The following is a 12486-nucleotide window of genomic DNA, read 5'->3' on the forward strand; positions in this document are numbered from 1 at the left end:
TTCAAGACTTCATTATTCCCTCTGTGAAGCACAGCAATTACAGTCTTACAAAAATTTTTAATTTAACGCTGCTTTTATACATATTGCTAAAAAAGTCTTTTTATAGCAGAGAAACTGCACATACAGAGAACTAATTTCATACTTTTATTACATGCCAGTTTTAAAAAACTTACTATTTTCTAATGATGACTAGTATAGAAATTACACAAATCTGCATGTAGCCTACATCTGTAAAGAACAGTGTGTATAGATACTAATGGTTTTGAAGAATTAGGTTTAAAAGCATAGGTAAAGCATCCCTTTGGAACATGCACTAGGTGCTGGACATGTGTGAAATGGAGATGTGGCTAAAAAAACCTGTCTCTCAGAATTGCCATGGGCTTTTTGAGGTTGTGTACTACCAGACTACCCACAAATTTTAAGAAATGTCTTTGAAGGTCTGTGTGCAGCTTTTTTTTTGTATTAATAACAAAAACAAATATAAGGAGGTAGAATATCATTTAACAACAACCCTCTCAAAATTACAATTTTCCTCACAGTCCTGTAATTCTGCCTTAAGCAGCTCACAGTATTTTAATGAAGTTTTCCAACTTCTCAAATAAAGTACCTTTGAACTTTTTATTCCTACTTTTTCATGAAATGCTATGTGCCAAAGTAATCAGGAGGGGGTTCTAGCAGTTGATATTGCCACCAGAATTATTTATTCCGCAAGCAGTCTGCTTACTCCTTTCCAATTTCATACAAGTTTTTCAGACAGAGCAGAAAAACAGTTGCTTATTCTGGAAGTCTACCTGTGATCCCTGTCTTCCCTCCTCCCTCAGACACTGCTGAATAATGAAAAATATGAGCTCTCCCACTGTGTAAATGCACTTGAATAATCATCAGTCAGAAACACACATCCAGTAAGAAGAATGTGTTACGGCTGCCTACACCCCCAATGAAACACACGGAACATACAACAACCATGTCACCTATGCAGTCATATTAGCAAAATGTAGCAGCAGGTGTCTTCTGCTCATGTAACAGCAGTGATCAAGTGATCTGCAGAAACATAAAGAGGCACATGTGCACTTTCTGCCTCACTGTAAGAAAAACATCCTGCTCTAAAGGGCTTCAAAAACTACTAATAAAAAGTTGGGGATTGCTGTTTTCTCAGCTGATAAATATGTGATACTACCTTTAAATAAAACCTGATTCTAGATATACCCCCATTTTCGTCAAAGTTGTAAATTAATGCATAACACCATACTTCCCTTGAGGAAATATTAAATATTAGTGTGCAAGATGCGAGGTAAGTACCTTCACATGAAACAAGTTTTAAAATTACTTATCAGAGAAATACATTTATTTTAAAGGATAAAGATTCACAAAGTTGGCATTTTCAATTTCCAAAGCTAACTCCTCAAAGGCTCTAAGAAGGCAGGAATAGAAGTAACTGTTTTTCATACATATCTTACTTTGCTCAAGTGTCAAAATTTTAAACTGAAAATGGAATTCCTCTCAAACGTCTTTGTATGGTTAGTAACTGTTGCAAGAGTTTTGAATAAAACTTGATAAGCACTTGGTAATTTATGTGTGGTTAAGTACAAAACTCTTGCAACTGAAACAGCTCGTCTTGTTTAGGAAAAAAATCTTTTTACCAAAATATACAAATCCAAATAGAATATCATTACTTACTTTTAGAGCAATACTTCTGGACTACACTGTTTATTTGTTACTTCATTACAGGGTCAATACATATCATATTTTTCCAGAAGCACTGGCTTGGAGAACTTACACTTAGAGATAAGACTGCAAATAAACTGGGCCATCCCTTTTCCTTCCATTACTTTCAAACAGTCAACGTTTATTTTAAAAAATGTGAGTCAAAGGTGTATGTTGAAAGTTTACTTGCACATTTCAAGGAACAACTGCAACTAGGAAGAAACACTTTGCTTTTCTTCAAACAATTGCACACTTTTTCATTTCATTAGAGGTAATACCAAAATAACTGTTCCTAATAGAGAAGCATAAAAAGACTACTGAAGTAGACTCTTCTTGTTGGATGCATGGAACCTTTAAGCAGAGCAAATCAGTACCTCCAACAGAAGTACCACTGAACAGAAACTTTGACTCCATCTCTCTGAGAGAGAAGAAAGCCTCAAAGAAAAGCTGTGCAGTACTTCCTGCTGTTGACACTGAGGGGTGTGCTCCATGAACAACTTCACAATGATGGGTTTTCATCTCTGATATCTCAAAGTTGGGGAAAGAAAGAGAAGAAAAGAACTGCAAATACAACCAACCAATCCCCACTACCACTCCATTTTCCTCAGAAAAATTCTTAACTCCTGAAGACAATTTTCTCCTCCATTAAACATGTCTAGAAGTTCTCTTGGCCGATATTGCTACTACAAAAATCCCTACCTTCCAGGAACAAAGGAAAAGCCCATTCAGTCCAAACAGCAAGTGAAGTAATAAACTGTAAATGAGACTTCTTCTGGCAAAAAACCCAAACTCGGCATCATTACAGAAAGATATGTTGGACCCTTGCTTGGCCCAGAAGAGAGGAAAAGCATTTTGTTAGCATTCTCCAGCAGTAAGGGTGGTGATATTCCATTTCTCACTGACCATATATCTTTGGAGGAGAGAAAAAGCACTTCTAAAGATGTTAAATACCCCACAGATGAAAAATGTTAATGGAAAATGACTGTATATTAAAAATTCTTATATTAACTGTCTCTTCAGACCACATCGCATGCCAACAAACCTTGGTTCTGTTCAGCAGCAATTACCCAAATAAAGGATATTGGTCAGTTGCTGGTTAGTCTCTGTGATGCCCAACACTCACAGGGTATTCTGAGTGCTGCAATTTACAGACTTTATACACAACATTAATTAATCTGCCTGTGCCTGCAGCTTCTTGCCTGTCTACCTCAGGATGCAACTGAAATTTTATTGCTACAGTGAAGGGGGAAAAGGAATATACTCTGGTTGTGAAAACCATCCATCCTATGAGGGCAGCACAAAAAGTCAGTCTGTTGGACTCTTCAGAGGTTGCCACAGAGCTTACTTGAGCTTGTAAGTCAAATATGATATGCAGAGTCACAAGTGCATAACACATACAATAAAGTGATAATAAACTCAGATTCTAATTATAAATTCAGTCTTAGATGTAGGTTTTTCATTGTCAGTTGTCTCACTCCAATGAGTGCTTCAAACTACTCTGCCCTTCACACAGTATCTTAGCTAAAAAGTTTAAAAGTAAATTACAAGTAAATTTTCTTGAACATCTGGTAATTTTGTCTTGCCATTTGCAAAACGGTTGACCTATATCTTGTTGCATCCATGCAGGTTAAGATTCATCTAGTCTTAGTCCTTTTGAGGGTATTTTTTTCATATTCCTTAGAACATTTACCACTACTTCCAAATACAGGAAAAAGGTGGTATTCAAACTGCTGAATCTTAGTTGACTTAAGAAGCTTAAGCTTTGGTTTTTATTTCTACTCAGAGTGCATTTCTGCAGTTGAAAAAATTTTAGACTTTCACTCATCGTTTTTACTCAGATCCTCCAGTTACAGGAATCCACAGGGATTGGAGATGTAGACTGGAAACTCACTACCTCATTAAAGAATAAGGATGAAGCACAAGCTCATTTTTCTTCTTAATGCCAAACTACTCCACGAATACCAAAAATGTTGTACCTAATCATTTCTATCAGTAATTTTGAAAGAAACACAAGACACAGATCAGGAAAAATATGCTTAATTATGCAGTTTTTGGCAGTAACAAGGATCTTGATATGTAGGCCCTATAAATGTAAAAAGAGTAAATGGCAGTGGTGAGATTTCTAGAAACCTGGCTGTTTCAATGAAGTTGAAGGAGTTTTCAACTGGATAACCAATAGAGGAATTCCACAAGTGACAGGTATATTGATTATTATGAAAAAAGTCTTTACTCTGAGGGTGATGAAGCACTGCAACAGGTTCCCCAGAGATACTGAGGATGCCCCACCTCTGCAAGTGTTCTAGGCCAGGCTGGATGGGGCTTTGAGCAACCCGATCCAGTGGAAGGTGTCCCTGTCCATGTCAGAGGGTTGGGACTGAATGATCTTTAAGGTCCCTTCCAACCCAAACCATTCCATGACTCCAAGGTTTGACAATATGTACAAGAACATATCAAATACACTTTTTATATTAGACCATAATTGTCTGAAGAAGTACTGAGGAAGCTGTCCACATTCAAGTTTAGATATCATTATCAAGAGAAGGTCTGCAGCTGTAAGCAAAGAATTGGCAACAAGTAGGTACCAGCAAGTTTAGTACTGGTCTTATCAATACCACCAGCTGAACTAAATGCTCCTTGCCCAAAGACCTTGAAGGTCTGGCTGGTGTGAAGAAGACTGCTATAGCAAAAACATCTGACGGAAGGAGACACTTTGGAAAGCATAACGTTCAAAATTAAACAAAACAACTTTCTGATTTTGATGTGATAATGTCCTTTTGTCTCTGCTCTATTATTGCTTTTACATTCTTCCTCAAGAAGAGGCATGCTTTCTGAGATAAGAAACATACATAATCTTTTTCACAATTCCCACCTTGCCTATTACTTGGATAACAAGTCACTTCATCACTTGCCCTTTTTTCCTTTGCATCTCTTTGAGAAGTTAAGGGGTACCTCTAGATCCTAGTGGAATTTATGGCTGTCTTTTGAAAGCCAGTCTTCTGAGGCACAGAAGGGTCTAAAAGTTTACTTGAAAAACTTGTTAGCTGTTTACCACAAGACACAAAGAACTGAGTATTTCCTTCCATATAATCTTCCTTAAAGAAAAAGAAATGTGCAGTTCTACAGGGCATATCTGACAATTTAACCTTTAACACTGTTCTTACAATTCTTACAACTCCAAGAGGCAAGATAAACCTCAAGCTGACACTAATGAATACACCTCTTGTAAGGAAATACTGATCTGAAATGAGCTCCAATGACTAGCAAAAAAAAAGCATAGATGTAGGCAGGACTCCTTTATGTGCTTGCCTATGGAGTCAAGGGTTTGCAGTACAACTAGCAGTAGCATCCAGCTCAAGAAAAATGGTCATTAGCAAATGGTCACTCACACAACAACACTTAGATTCAGTAGGATCTCTTTCAGCATGCAATCTCTCCAGTGAGATTATGATAGGTTATTCTACTGAATCCATCAAGACTTAAGGCTCAATCAATATGCCTTCCAAAATGACTGAATGTTATGCAGATACAAAATATCAGATTTTGCTTTCATTTCCATAAAACAAACTTAAGATGATTTCATAATCCAGTATGTTCATAACACTGTAAGCCTATCACCCCCACACACTGTAGTTTTATCCCATAAGGTTTCAAACTGACATACAGTTTGTTTGCATACATGTCAAACACAATCAGTAACTTCCACTAATTCAACTGAAATGCCATACTAACTCTTTTAATATTTAGCTATTCTTTAGAACATAGTTGAAGCACTCTGGGTTCACAATTTTTAGAAGCTTCCTACTTACTTTGATCAGGACTGTAAACTCCATTTTACATATTTATCTTCTATACATAAATAATGCATGTACAGACACATGAATACAAAGATATATACAAACTACGATCAAATTTGAGACAACCCAACTTCAGTATTTTCAGTTAGTAATACACTGTCACTTTTCTGTAAAGTCATTTATATCTGAACAAATGATACACTTAGAAATTGAAGATACAATGAATTGGCTTGCCAGACATACAACAATGTCTGAAATATCAAGACACCTCCATACCTGTTCACTATAAAAAACATTTTACTCAAAAATATTGCAGAGAAAACCCTGCATTTTGATTTCAAAGTCAGTAAAAAGTAATGTTTACATTATTTCAAATATTTAACTTCTAAAAAGGGCTTGTTGAAAAATAACATACCTTATGAAAAGATTTATACTAGAATTAACAAACCTGGAACTGATATGTTTAAGTAAACACCCCAAATACACAACACAAAGGATAAAAAACAGAAATGCAGTGCAACAGTCTTGAGTCACCCTAGTCTGTAAAGTTTCCTACAGTAAAAATAAAAAACCTCAAGCATAAGACAGTATTAGAAATGAGAGAAGACACACAGAAAGACAGTGCATATTTCACTAAAAAAAGGGGAAAGAAAAACAAAAGATGATGTGGACTAATGAACATTAACACTTCTAAAGAAAGGTCAACATTTAAATGCATTTTCTTTCTCCTCAGGTAACAAGATACTAACAGGAGGAAAGGCAGAACTCATTTTGTGCAGTTCTTTGAAAAGACAGATGCAGCATCTGGAAGAAGTGACTGGGAGGCTGGGCTTATTTCCACCCTAGTCAATAAGGAAGACCAAATACCTTTGTGCTTGTCCCGTTTATGCTTTAGCGGTGCTGGAGAGAGTCTGATTCTGGCTAGAGCCTGTTCTCGATGGTTCATAAAAATAGGACCAGGAATTACAAGGGGGCCTGAGGAGAAACATTTTGCACATGCATAGGAAAGCTCACAAAATGGAAAACAATGTGTTAAACAAAATTCAAATCAAAAGCAATGAAAAAACAAAAATAATGATAATTATAATCTTGTCTTCTTAAATTCAAAAGACCTTAAAATACAAGAAAGTTGCCATTTCTTGATAACTTATGGAAAGAAACAATAAATATCCCACAGTTTTACCTGAATTTCCAAGTATGTAACTGTTCTGCAAGCAATGAAAATATAACATACGCACACTAGAGTAAAATTTGATAGTAAATACCTATTACTGTCTATAAAAGATAAAAAGAATAATTATCGTGCCTCAAATCCTGCAATATAACATTCAAAATACTGATTTGGAGCAAGATCATAATCTTAATGCTCAATTTAAAAATGACCACGGTAAACTGGTTTGCAATTACAATATTTAAGATGCAGAGTTATAACTTTGAAAGAAAAAGTTCCATGTTTCATGAAGAAAGTTATTCAAATCATATGACTCTTACCTACTTAGCAATTTTGAAATCCATTTGTTTTAAAAATATTTTTCCAATCTATTAAGAGTCTTCTCTAAAGAGAAGATTTGATTTAAACAAAGCAATGATACATGTATTTAAATTTTTTTCCAGATTGTTTTTACTTTTTACAAATCTAGATTTAGGCAGTGAGGTACTGTGCTTAACTGAGGTTGAGTATAAGCAGATAATGGACAAGGAATTTGTTTATTAAATCTGTATTTCTGCTGTTTTATAGGTGAAGCATGTCACCAAGAGTTTTTTTGACACTTCCTGTCCTTTCAGAAGTCTCATATTTAACAAAAATCATGAATCAGGAGCAAATAATTCTGCCAACTGACACTCAGTTCCACAGGCTCCCAAATCCAGCCCTTCCATGAATAGTAAACAAAAGCACCCCAAATCAGGTTGTTGTGTTATAAACCACTTATGCAGAACTTTGAATACAAATATTCCTTCTTCTGCAAATTCATTGATATTCTCATTTCTTAGTGGAACTTTATTATGAAGACAATGTAGGTTAACTTTTCATGAATGCCCATTGCCTCAGGTTTTCTGCTATCAACTTTATACCATCACTCCTTCACTTATACTAAACAGCATGGATAGACATTTAAGCGGAAGTTCAGCCAAATCTTATGTAGCTTTAGAACCTTCAGAGGAAGAAACTTTCTTCATGCAGAGAAGCTCTCAAATTTGAGCACTCACTTAAAAAAGAAAATGAAAAATGTTTTAAAAATACACTGCTGTCTAGCTTAGAGGTTCATACACGTGTTAGATAATATAATAGCACAAAACGTCCTCACTCATGTTTGTTTCCGCACACAGCATAGAATTTTTTTTTATACTGCATTTATTAGGACTCTTTTTAATTCCAGAACAGATCTTCTTGCTAATTCAGAGTTCCTTCTCCTAATCGAGGATCATAATTTGTTTTTGATCTTTTCACCTTGTCTTGCTATTGTGCTCCCCATTTTCAGTCTCCTGTGAACTGGAACTTCCATTTAATAGATACATTTTGTAAACATTACTTTCTGACAAAACAATTGCTATGTTTAATATTCTACTTTCCAGAGTTTTGACTTATACAAAAAATTACATCACATTTTGCTTCCAACCAAGGAGGAGATATAGTGAGGAGTATCCTGAGGCCCACCAGGAAAAGGCAAAAAGGGGAAGAGATCAATGGCAAGCAGATTACGAAAGTTAAAAATGTCTGAAGGACAAATGATACAGAGGAAAGGTGAATGAAGAACATGAGAAAATAAGGCAAAAATAGTGGGACTGACTTACTGAAAATTTTCTAACGAAATTAAAATCAGAAGAAATAGAGAATGGACAAGACAACACAACAAAAATAAAAGATTAGCAAAGTTGCAAAGAGATGCAAAGACTGCAAGGTGTGTGGCTTCAAGAGTGTACATCTAAAATATTTGTGGGTGACTGAATGATCTCTAGCTAACTTAGGCAAACATTCTGAAGTTCCAAAACATGCTTGCACAGCAAAGAGTGCAGAAGGAGATATAGCCCTGAAGGAAGCCTTTGGCACTTTAGTGCTAAGAGCAAAGAGACGAGAATTTCAGGAGGATGGAAGGAAGTGAAGTACAGTAGGTGAGCAAAAAAACTACAGGAGATTGTAAGCAAGCATAAGAGGTTGTCAGCTCCAGCATAGTGCAAGCACGCAGCTGCCATTAGTTTCCAAGTTACCTATTAGTTTCCCACCTACCTAGACAACATGACAATTCTATGACAATCTAACCTTTTGACTAATTCAGGATTTACCTTTGCTTCCTAAATACTTTACACTTACCATTGTGTAAGAACTTGAATCCAACATAAAGTTAAATGCAACAGATTGCCATTTCATAGTAATTTGGACCCCAACGCATGTAACACACCTGTTACCTTCTTTGGCTTTCTGAGCATGTTAAATCGGTAACATGATCGCAATATAATAGGAAACTACAAAAATGAAATAAAAATCTACATTGTGACTGCATTGTCATGTCTGTCTCTTTGGTCATGTGCTGGCAAAGTGCAAAGTACTCCCTCTCCCTCCAAAATAACATAGGCAACAAAACACTACAACAATTCATGGAGATAGTGAATTGCTTTCTGCTTGCATCTGAGGTTGCCAGTACAAAGCAAGCAAAATTTAGGTGCCAAGAATATTCTGGTGGAACAATTCAGCCATGCACTAGATACTTCCTTTCGTTTGTTAAAAAATGCCTGCACAGTATTATTTGGAAAACTGCTTCAGAAGCCTCTAAGATGGATCTGCATGGGGAATAACAATCTATTACCTGTCTCTACCTTGGAAGATCAAGTGACAGAGATAAGCAAAGAGGAGTCACTAGTAGACTACTGAGCTATTTTAAATCAGTCGCTATATGATGCAAAATGACATTCACTCTCTCCCTTCACAGATTGTTTTTCCATAGCAAAGCTGAGATGCTGAACAGTCCTAGCTGAAATGTCAAGACTAGTTTTCCTTTCTTGGTCCAGACTTTTCAAAATGGACATCATTCCGCAGGGAATTCAAAGCGTAACAAAATACACTTAACCATAGAAATAATTTCATTTTCTCCAAATAGAATGTGTTTATTAAATAATGCTGTGGACTGCAGAAAAATGCATACAATTATTTCATCCTACATGCACTTATGTGCTTTTTTGATTTTATATAAAAAATACTTCGATTTCTTCTAGTACCTCACCCTAAACAAATGCTATCTGGCAAGCTGTGATTACAGGAGACTGATATCAATTATCCCAATGGTTGACTTCTGCACCAGTACACTGAACACAGCAGGATACCTGAGAAAATAGTACATGATGATACATACATACAGAAAAGTAGTATAAGTTCTGGCTGCAGAACAAAGTCTTAGGTTGGATCATACCCTCTGTTGTAAAAACCTACTTTTGGCTTCTTGAAAGAAATCAAGCCATTTTTATTTGCTTTGGTTTCGGGGTTTTTTTGTGTTCTATTTTTTTTCCTGGGGGGGGGGGGGGGGTGTTTTTGTTGGCTTTTTTAGTAGTAAAATAGAAGAGAAAACCCCAATACAGGAAACTAGTAGTCTAATAGGTCAACAGGTTGTAAATTTTGAAGAAAAATATTTCAGAAAATGGAATTGCAGACAAATGCTTCACTTCAGTTCAACTAGAAGTAGAAAACATTATAGTAAGATAATGTCCCACCTATAAAGCCTTAAAGGACACAAAATGTAATATTCTTATGAGGCAGGGCTAATAGTTATGGTGCATGTGAAACCCGTATTTTTCAGACTCTGACTTGCAATTTATCATTAAGGTGAAAGTATTCATGGAGAATGTCATGTGGAGGCACTAAGGTTAATTGCAGTTCACTTCTTTTGTTCAAAACAATGAAAATAAAGACAGGATACGTCTCTTCCTGTAGCCTAAAAGCAACATTTAAATTGTACAAATCAGGTGTGGAAGAAAAATTCAAGCCTTTTAAAGAGATGCACAAACAAACATGCAGGGCAATATGGGACTAATAAGAGAATGCAATGGAAGTAAGGTTTACGATAATCTTAATTTTGACACTTTCTCCCTTCTGAATAATTGACTTTGCATGTATTGTTAAATAAATATGAAAGATGTATTTCCATATATAAAAACATGAAGTAAATTAAACCAGCAGATATTAACCAGAACTGTTCTCATGGTATCTACTACAAATCTGACTTATGAAACTATACTAGAAATATTTTTACTTTAAACACCAGTTTTAACAACAATAATTAGCTTTTTCAGAAAGCAATCACAGACTCAAGTGCACCAATGTAACTTCACAGAACCATACCTGATGGTAATTAGGGGCAAAAGCCTACAGTTAGCCTACAGTTTCCTCTTAAAAGCATTCCTAAAAACTCATGTGTGGGTTCAATATTGTTTGAAATTAAAAGGTAGGCAGTTTTGATTGGTTTTGGTTTGTTTAAAGAACATTGAAACAAAAGTAATCCTGAAAGCATCAAAATAAACATTTAACTAAAACCATAAAAGGAAGCTGCACCATTATTTATCAATTAATATTGCACTTGTACAGACAGTTCAGTTGTATATTTAGGTATATGTTCAGCAATGAACAGACAAACTGATTCACAGCTCAGAGTGGTTTGAGCAGATGTTAAACAGATTTATATGATACTTAGCCTACCATGGTAAAACTAATCACTGAATTAACTTAATCAGTTACACTTCAGAAAAATGAAAAAATGCCCAAATGTAGGCAGCCTCAGATAATAGTCTCTTAAAACAGAGTAGTTTGGACTATAATTAATTTTCTGTTGATTCTTTGCTGTTGCAAGTAGGATAAGACTGATGGAAATTAATTTTCCTTTACTGTAAGGGCATCAAAAGCTAAACCTTGCTTAATTACACACCAAATCTGCATCTCAGTACTGATCATCTAGGGGTTTTTACATCATAGGCTGACAAAGTAGCAGTGAAATATTAGTGAAGCATGAGATCATTTATTATCACTGCATTGAGAACCATTCCGGTATTTTTTAGCTTATTAGTTAAACATTGTTTAAATAGCTATTTTAACATTCTCATCACCTTCTGAAAAAAAATCCCACAGAATTATCTTCAAGTGAGAAACTGAAATCTTTGATTATTCCATATTCTATTACTCCAAATATCAATCTGAAAAATTCTCATTAACAAGTTTGAAGATTAGCTCTCAGAAAATGCTTGTCTTAGGTTCATTACATTAATTGTACAACGTGGCCCACAGATTTCTGTAATCCATTAAGGCATAATTTAATGCCCCCATGGTGAAAAATATTAGTTTCATAGAAAAGGAAAAATAATTAATCATGTTCTGAACATTCTAACGTATAAAACTTCTTCACAGACACAGAAAACAATGAAGTGCAACTATTTCCATATTCATCTCTCATTACTCTCATCAAGCCCCAAACCAGCCTGAAAAACAAAAAACACTTCACCATATGGAAAATCAGATTCTTTACTTCTCACTAGAAGAACAGGGACTGTGAAGAGCTGAGATAATTCCATCGATTATTATGTTGAGATATTATGATTTAGCATAGAAGCTGTGATGAATACAGTTAGCGCTATTTCTCAGGTCATACACCTCAAAAATGTCAGTTCAAAAATGTGGAATTGATTTTGAGCCCTCTTCACCACTTGTTACAGTCACTTGTGAAAAGAGCAAAAAACTACAATAAACATTAAGGAACTTAAAAATTTGTTAGAATAGTGGATTATCCCAAACAAACTTTTTACCCACTATTAATTTAAAGGATCTATTTTTTTTCACTAAAGCAGAATTTCCTTCTTGAATACACTAACATGAATAACTGATTCAAAACATAAAAATTATTAGCTGTTTACAATTCCATCAATGCAACTATATTTTGTGACTCATTTCAGGGCAAAAACCAAAGAAATCTTCAGTATAAGGGCTTAAAATTTCTGAAGTTACTTAGTGAGC

The 12486-nt window shown here is 35.2% G+C and overlaps 1 protein-coding gene across 9 annotated transcripts in view; it reads right to left on the minus strand.

Moving 5' to 3' along the window:
* Positions 1-12486, minus strand: part of MYCBP2 (MYC binding protein 2) — a 183507-nt gene that overhangs the window by 114690 nt on the left and 56331 nt on the right. The window lies entirely within an intron of this gene.

Source organism: Catharus ustulatus, chromosome 2, assembly GCF_009819885.2.
Source record: "Catharus ustulatus isolate bCatUst1 chromosome 2, bCatUst1.pri.v2, whole genome shotgun sequence".
In the NCBI taxonomy this organism is placed as follows: domain Eukaryota; kingdom Metazoa; phylum Chordata; class Aves; order Passeriformes; family Turdidae; genus Catharus; species Catharus ustulatus.